Here is an 8,635-nt window from a genome sequence, read left to right as displayed (position 1 = left end):
ATAGCGGGAGATTCTAGCACTTAGAGTAGACCAACCTGGAACTGTTCCATTACAAAATAGTGGCCTGCTGGTCCCTGGAAGTGATTTTTAGTCAATTCTCATTCTGCTATACTACTCTGTAACTTTTGACCATTGTTCTCTTCCTTTTATTTAAAAATTGTTTTAATGAAAGTTATAAATCCACAGAGTTTAGAGTTAGATAGTTTGTGGGTATTTTTGGCTTGTTTGTTTGTTTTTTTGGGGCAGGGTCTCTCTCTGTTGCCCAGAGCTGGAGTGCAGTGACACAATCCCAATTCACTGCAGCCTCACTGTCCCAGGCTCAAGCAATCCTTCCATCCCAGCCTCCCAAGTAGCTGGGACCACAGGCATGCACCACCATGTCTTCCTAGTGTTCTTTTATTTTTGTAGAGATGGGGCTCATTATGCTGCCCAGGCCGGTCTCAAACTCCTGCCTCAGCAATCCTCCTGCCTCAGCCTCCCAAAATGTTGGGATTATAGGCATGAGTCACCATGCCCAGGAAGATAGATTTAAAGCTTATGATAGAGAGCAGTTCCTCAACTCTCCATTTTCCCTCTGCCATTTCCTGATTCTAAGGCAATCACTTTCATTTTAATGAATTCTTTTGATATTTACATCCATATGTCTATAATAACCTGACTTCATTACTATTTCTTGGTGTTTTCATCTTATGCATTGAATATTTACTTCCTGTACAGATAAAAAAGGATTTTACTCTTTCACACAACACACAACATATACACACAAGAGCCTGCACAAGTGCGCGTGGGCATACACACACACACACACACACACCCCTTACCTCCATTCTTCCTCTATAGTTTCACTGAAATTCTGCAGATTCATATTCGATGCTATTCAAGTAAATTATAGTGGAGGCCAGGCCTGAAGAATCTCTGAGCAGACAAAATAAGTTAGGCCTCCTAAGTAACCTAAACCTTGCTTGATTGCAAACATAAGCAAAACTTAACTTCAGCTATTAAATGCCTATATTAAAGAAAAACATAATTTAAGCCTAACCAATCAGAAGTAGCCAAAAACGTGTAATTATTTAATTAGGGATTTTCCAGTGGGACTGACATGGTTTGGATGTTTGTCCCCACCCAAATTTCATGTTGAAATGTGATCCCTAGGGCTGGAGGTGGGGCTTGGTGAGAGATATTGGATCATGGGGGCGAATCCTTCATGAATAGCCATCCCCTTGGTGACGAGTGAGTTCTCACTCTAAGTTCACGTGAACTCTGGTTGTTTAAAAGTGTGTGCACCTGCCCTCCTCCCCTGCCGCCATCCTGCTCTTGTCATGTGACTCACTGGCTTCCTCTTCATCTTCCACCACCAGTGGAAGCTTCCTGAGGCCCCACCAGAAGCAGATGCCAGTACCACACTTCCTGTGCAGCCTGCAGAACCATGAGCCAATTAAACCTCTTTTCTTTATAAATTACCCAGCTTCAAGTATTTCTTTATAGCAATGCAAGAATGGACTAACACAGGCATAGACCAAATAAGGCAACTGGATAACTATATCCAATCAAATTTTTCTTTGCTCTACTTCTGTGTCTGTCCTATAAAAGCCTCCTGCTTTGTGTTCTGTTGGTGGAGCTCTTGAGCTACTCCTTGTTTGGAGTTGTCTGATTAATGAATCATTGTTTGCTCAAATACATTATTTAAAGTTGTACTTCAATTTACTTTTTTTTTCTTTTAGAAACAGGGTCTTGCTCTGTCACCCAGACTAGAGTACAGTGGCACGATTATGGCTTACTGAATTCTTAATGTCCTGGGCTCAAGGGATCCTCCTGCCTCAGCCTCCCGAGTAGCTGGACTACAGGTGTGCACCACAATTCCTGGCTAATTAAAAAAAGTTTTTGTATAGTCAGGGTCTCGCTATGTTGCCCAGGCTGATCTCAAACTCCTAGCCTCAAGTGATCCTTCCACCTTGGCTTCCCAAAGTACTGAAATTACAGGGGTAAGCTGGAGCAACCAGCTTCAATTTACTTTTTAACAATGTTTACATTGTTATAATTATGTAAATCCTGTGAATAGCTGAACCATAAATACTATGCTTATTTTCCCTTTTCTGAACAACTTATGCTTTCCCTGAGGTTAACAATTGCCTTTGTTTTTTACCTAACTTACTTTCTGTAATCCATATGGGTAGATATTTTGTTTTTTATAAACAAAGACAATTTTTTGTTTGTTTTAACCATTTGTCCCCAAACTGTGCCCTTCAAGCACAATAATTCTACCTTTTTGAAGCAGTCTTTTATGGAATCTTCTGGATTGTTGCTCTGTAAGTCTATCCAGTTATTGTATTAGTGCAGATTTCCTTCACCTCCCTTCTATGATGGAGTCTCTGTTTCCCAGACCATACATCTTCCTCTTTTAAAAATTTACTCCTTTTTTATTTAAAAAAAAAAAATCCAATAGCTTTAGTATAAGGCCCAGAATGTCTGAAAACCTATTTTTTATACCCTTGCATTTGATTAATAGTTTGCTGGGTATAAAATTCTGCCTTTAGTAATATTTTTTCTTCAAATAGTGAAATATTTCTCCAGTGTCTTTCACCATATTGCTTTGGAGAAGTCCAATGCCATTCTGATTCTTGATCCTTTGTATAAAGTATGTGATCTTTTTTCTCTCTGGAAACATGTAAGATCTTCTCTTTATTCTCATCATGATGAAATTTCACAATGATGTGTCTCAGTGAATCAATTTTCATCCATCCATCCTGCTAGGTACAATTGTGAAATTTGATACCTTGGGAACTTGATTTAGGAATCTGATACCTGGGAAGTTTTCATGAATTGCTTCTTTGGAAAATTGCCTTCCACTATCTCTAAATCTACTTTTCATAATTGAATGTTAGACATTCTGGTGTGGTTCTATAAGTTCATTATTTCTTCCCTCCTGTTTTCTGTGTTTTTGCTCCATATCCTGAGAGATTTTCTTAACTTTTTCACTTCTCCTGTTTCCAAGCACTTCTGTTTGTTCTCTGAATGTTTGTTTAAAATTAGTATCTTACACAAGCAACAAAAGCAAAAATAGCAAGTGGATTGCATCAAACTAAAAAACTTCTGCAAAGCAAAGGAAACAATTAATGGAGTGAAGAGACAACCTACAGATTGGGAGAAAATATCTGCAAATTATACATTGCATAAGGAGCTAATATCCAAAATATACAAAGAACTCGAACTACTGAAAAACAAGAAACCAACTCTTTTCAAAAATGGCCAGCCGGGTGCGGTGGCTCACACCTGTAATCCCAGCACTTTGGGAGGCCAAGACAGGTGGATCACAAGGTCAGAAGATCAAGACCTTCCTGGCTAACACGGTGAAACCCTGTCTCTACTAAAAATACAAAAAAATTAGCTGGGCATGGTGGTGGGCGCTGTAGTCCCAGCTACTTGGGAGGCTGAGGCAGGAGAATGGCATGAACCTGGGAGGCAGATCTTACAGTGAGCCAAGATCGTGCCACTGCACTCCAGCCTGGGTGACAGAGTGAGACTCCGTCTCAAAAATAAATAAATAAATAAATAAATAAAACAAAACCAAAAAAAAGGCCCAAGATTTAGACATTTCTCAAAAGAAGACATACAATGAGCAAAAGATATATGAAAAATGTTCAACATCTCTAATCATTAGAGAAATGAAAATTAAAACCACAATGAGATATTACCTTATACATCTTCAACTGGTTATTAGCAAAAAGTTGAAAGATAAGTATTGGCGAGGATATGGAGAAAAGGAGCCCTTGTATATTGCTGGCAGGAATGTAAATTAGTACAGCTATTATGGAAAACAGTATGGCGGTTCATGAAAAAACTAAAAATAGAATTATCATATGATCCAGCAACCCCACTTGTGGGTATATATCCAAAGGAATTGAAGTCAGTATGTTAAAGAGATGTCTGCTATTGCATGTTCACTGCAGCATTCTCCACAATAGCCAAGATATGGAAACAACCAAAGTGCCTAATATAAAAAATATTTTACACACACACACAAATGCAATACTACTCAGCCTTAAAATAAGAAGGGGACTTCTATCATTTACTACAACATAGATGAATCTGGAGGACATTTGGCTAAGTCCAAGAGAACTGGTTTGGAGCAGAAACACCACATGATCTTATTTATATGTTGAATCTTAAAAAGTCAAATTCATAGAAATAGGGAGAAGAATGGCGGTCGTCAGATGCTGGGGTAGGGGAGAAAAGGAGACTGGAGAAAGGGGAGATGTTGGTCAAAGTGTACAAACACAGGAGAAATAGGTTCTGGTGATCTGTTGCACAGCATGATGACTATAGTTAATATACATTATATTTAAGAATAGGTAACAGAATAGATTTTAAATGTTCTCATCACAAAGAAATGATAACTATTCAAGGTGATGAATATGTTAATTAGCTTGAAGTGATCATTCCACAATATATACTTGCTCTGAAACATCACACTGTAGCTCATAAAATAAATAAATTATCATTTGTCAATTAAAAATAAAATTAGTATCTTATTCTTACTTCATGGATGCAATAGCTTCTCCTTATTCTCTAAGAATAGTAATGATTAATAATTTTTAAACATTTCTTCTCCCTTCATAGCTTCTATAACTTATGTTAACTCTGAGTTACTTTCCGCCTTTTCTGGTTCTGCCTTAGAGGCTGTTCTCAAGTACCAAATGGTCCTTAACTGTCTTCCCGTATTGAAGAATGGGGCGCTCAAAGCCGATGGTAAGCTCTGTGCATTTGCATGGGGCTTGTCAACTCTGAGCTTCAGCACAGCGACCTGCTTGGGCCGTTTCCCTGGGGAATCTTGGATGGCAGTATCTATGAGTCTTTTCTCTCATACTATTGGAAGAGCTGCAGCGAAGGCTTCACAAGCTCTCCCCTGGAAGCTATTGTCCTTACTACCATTATTCTGGAAACAAGATAAGGAAAATGACCAGTGATCTAAATGTTTGGAATGCAAACATTTCTCTTGCCTGACATTGAAGAATAAGCGAGGAAGGCTGGAGATCTAACTACTTCTTTTTTTTTTTTTTTTTTTTTTTTTGAGACGGAGTCTCGCTCTGTCGCCCAGGCTGGAGTGCAGTGGCCGGATCTCAGCTCACTGCAAGCTCCGCCTCCCGGATTCACGCCATTCTCCTGCCTCAGCCTCCCGAGTAGCTGGGACTACAGACGCCCGCCACCTCGCCCGGCTAGTTTTTTGTATTTTTTAGTAGAGAGGGGGTTTCACCGGGTTAGCCAGGATGGTCTACGATCTCCTGACCTCGTGATCCGCCCATCTCGGCCTCCCAAAGTGCTGGGATTACAGGCTTGAGCCACCGTGCCCGGCCTCTAACTACTTCTTAAAAAGACGTAAAGGATGTTTAATCTGTCCTTCTGCTTGTAGATCCACCTTGATTCCCACTTCCGTAGGTCTCTGGTGTCACCAGTTTCTGAGCAACTGGGTTGACTTTAGCTTGCCCCACCGGCTGCTTATGGTTCTGCTTTCTCAACCCTGTTGCATCAGTTACTGTATTAGTCCAGGTTTTCCAGAGGTCAGAACCAATAGGGTGTATGTATATACAAAAAGGAGTTTATTAGGGAGAATTGGCTCACATGATTACAAGGCAAAGTCTCACAATAAGCCATCTGCAAGCTGGGGAAAGTGAGAAGCTGGTAGTGGCTCCGTCCAAGTCCGAAAACCTCAAAACCAGGGAAGCCAACATTGCAACCTTTAAGCCAAAGGCCTGAGAACCCTCAGGGAAACTGTTGATGCAAGTCCCAGAGTCCAAAGGCCAAAGAACCTGGAGTCTGATGTCCAAGGGCAGTAGGAGCAGAAGCAAGCATCTGGCATAGGAAGAAGAAGGTGGGCCAGAAGCCTCAGCAAGCCAGCTCATAGCACCTTCTCCCTCTGCATCTACTCTGCTCTAGCCTAGCTGACAGTTGATTGGATGGTGCCCACCCACATGAGGGTGGGTTTTCCTCTCCCAACCCACCAACTTCAATGTCAGTTTCCTCTGGCAACACCCTCACAGACACACCCAGAAACAATACTTTACCAGCCACTTAGGCATCCCTCAGTCCCATCAAGTTGACACCTAATATTCACCATCACAGTTACCAAACTTACATTTGCTTTCCAAACTTCCAGATTCTATTGCTATTATCATTGCTTCTGTTCTCTTCGTCCCGTAGGTTTATATGTCTTCCAAAATACCTCCCCTGTTGTTGCTTTAGTGGGGTTTCAGGGGGGACTGGAGGCTAACCCCTACATTCAACTCACCGTCCTTGAGTAGAAATCTCCACTCATCTCCTCTCAATGGCCTTGGCTTTGGGACTCTTCCTTTCCTATCTTTATCATAAAAATGATCATGTAAACAAAACCAAAGCCAAAGACTTTTCTGGTGCCCGTGACCATTTTATTAACTTTGCTTTAATGTGGGAAGAGAAATCAGTTTCCTCATTTCTTCACTTGCTGTGGAGCATCTAACAGGAACAATGAAGGGAAGAAGACTTAAGAACAAATTCCAAAGGAGGACCAAAGCGATTCTTCCCAATCCTTGGAAAACAAGCCTCGCCGGATAGATCTTGATGAGCCCGGTGAACAACCTCATGGTGCGTGTGCTGCCCCCTGGTGAGCAGGCTGGTGCTGCTTTTAGGGTTCTCAGCTCTCCAAGATGGTCCAGGGAAGACCAAACATTGCCAGGGGAAGAGAGATTTGAACTCAGACTAGAAGAGAAGAGGAGAAAAGGCATTCTAATTTTAAAATTCTTTTTCATTTTTTACCAGTCAGTGTGTCTATGCCAGTATCAATCAATACACCCACTGTGTGTGGCCTATGAAGATAATGAGATGTTGGTCAAAGGGATATAGCATTACTGAAGGAACAGCTAGTTCTCTGGCTTCTAGGATGTTGCTACCCTTGCACAGAGGGAAAGTGCCCTTTGTGAGGAAGAAGACATGTCATTCCACATAAAACGCACCACCCGTCATGTCATCCACACTACCATTTTATTAACCATTTTACAGCTACACTATCCAATATGGTGGCCCCTAACCACATGTGACTATTTAAATTCCAATGCATTAAAATGAGGAAGTCAGCTTCTCAGTAACTCTAGCCACATCTCAACTGCTCAATAGCCGACGTGGCTACCACATTGGACAATGCAGGTAAAGAACGTTTCTGTCATTCCAGCAAATTCTACTGGACAGTGCTGCTCTAGAGCCTTTGAAGGTGCCTGGAGGTTTCTGTGATTCTCACAGACAAGCACACCCTTATCTGTGTTCCTCCAAGTCTCTGTTTCCACCTCAGCCACAACATTCATCACAGTCTGACTTGAAATGGAGTTAGTCAAATAACATGTCTGTCTCTTCCACTTGACCATAAACTCATGAGGGCTGGGACCAAGAAACCATTATTTGCCATTATTCTCAGCAGAGCCTGGCAAAGAGAAGTCCTTGAAGAAATATTAGTTGAAGGAATGACTCGATTATATAAACTCCCTGAGGGCAGGTCCAGAATTTTCTGATTTTTGTATTCCCCACAGTTCCTCAAGCAAAGAGGGAACCTCAGTAAATATCTGTTGAGTGATGGCATGCTCTCACATCCACCAGCCTGAAGATAGACCTTAGAGTCACTGAGATCAAAAGCCAGATTGCTGTGGCCTCTGGACTCACCAAATGCCTCTTGCCTCTGCCCCTGCACATCTGTCTCCTCCGGCTTTGCACCCCTCAGCTTGCCTCCATGTAGCAGGACTCATCACAGGTTGCCCCCATCCCACTGTCCACATACACCCAGACTCATGCACACCCCATGCTCATACCTTCCTGTGTCGCTTGGACATCCTCCTGCCCTTCCATCCTACTCACACTGCAAGGTCAGCAGAAGCTCTGCCCTCTCCCTGCATCTGCTCCACCCACTCAGGCCCAGCTGATTTCAGGGAATTGGCCTGGAGCCCTTACAAACCCCGATGTCTCCTGTTTTTAAGTTCTTCTTATATTTCTAGATAACACACTATACTGTGTTCTTGAATTATTTGTACTGTTTTCATCCACTAGTTTTTCTTTTCAACCAGATGGCAAATTCCATGAGGATTTTACTCTTATTTTGTGCTGAAGTCCTTTCTAGAATGGAAAAGGCAAGATGAATACCCAGTCCAATCACATTTTATAAATAAAGAGCTGAGTGCAGTGGCTCAAGCCTGTAATCCCAGCACTTTGAGAGGCAGAGGCAGGAGGATCACATGAGCCCAAAAGTTCAAGACCTGCCTGGGCCACATAGCGAGACCCCATCTCTACAAATCAAATTCTAAAAATTAACCAGCCATGGCAGCACATGCCTGTGGTCCCAGCTACTCCAGTGGCTGAGGCCAAAGGATCACTTGAGCCCAGAAGTTTGAAGTTACAGTGAGCCGTGATCACACCACAGCACTCCTGCCTGGGCAACAGAGAGAGACTCTGTCTCTAAAAATAAAATAAATACGAATAAGGAAACAGAGCCAGCGATTAAGGTGACCTGCTCAGGGTCACTCAGGTGACAGCCTTACCTGCCTCACTCATAGATTTGGACTATAGATTTGTGCAGATAAAGTTCAACCAACATGGGAAGAATCATGCTTCCAAGGGACTCTGC

The 8,635-nt window shown here is 42.0% G+C and overlaps 1 long non-coding RNA gene across 1 annotated transcript in view; it reads right to left on the bottom strand.

Annotated features, from left to right (window-relative positions):
• Nucleotides 1–6,410: 6,410 nt before the first annotated feature.
• LOC117095705 overlaps nucleotides 6,411–8,635 on the bottom strand; it is a 121,315-nt gene continuing 119,090 nt past the window's right edge. Inside the window, exon 3 of the long non-coding RNA XR_004442135.1 lies at nucleotides 6,411–6,729. This is a non-coding gene — a long non-coding RNA (uncharacterized LOC117095705). The remainder of the gene's footprint in view (nucleotides 6,730–8,635) is intronic.

The sequence above is a fragment of the Trachypithecus francoisi genome, unplaced genomic scaffold (genome assembly GCF_009764315.1).
Source record: "Trachypithecus francoisi isolate TF-2019V2 unplaced genomic scaffold, Tfra_2.0 Lachesis_group14, whole genome shotgun sequence".
Lineage (NCBI taxonomy): Eukaryota > Metazoa > Chordata > Mammalia > Primates > Cercopithecidae > Trachypithecus > Trachypithecus francoisi.
The sequence above is the reverse complement of the archived record's forward strand: the minus strand, read 5'-3'. Positions and strand labels throughout refer to the sequence as shown.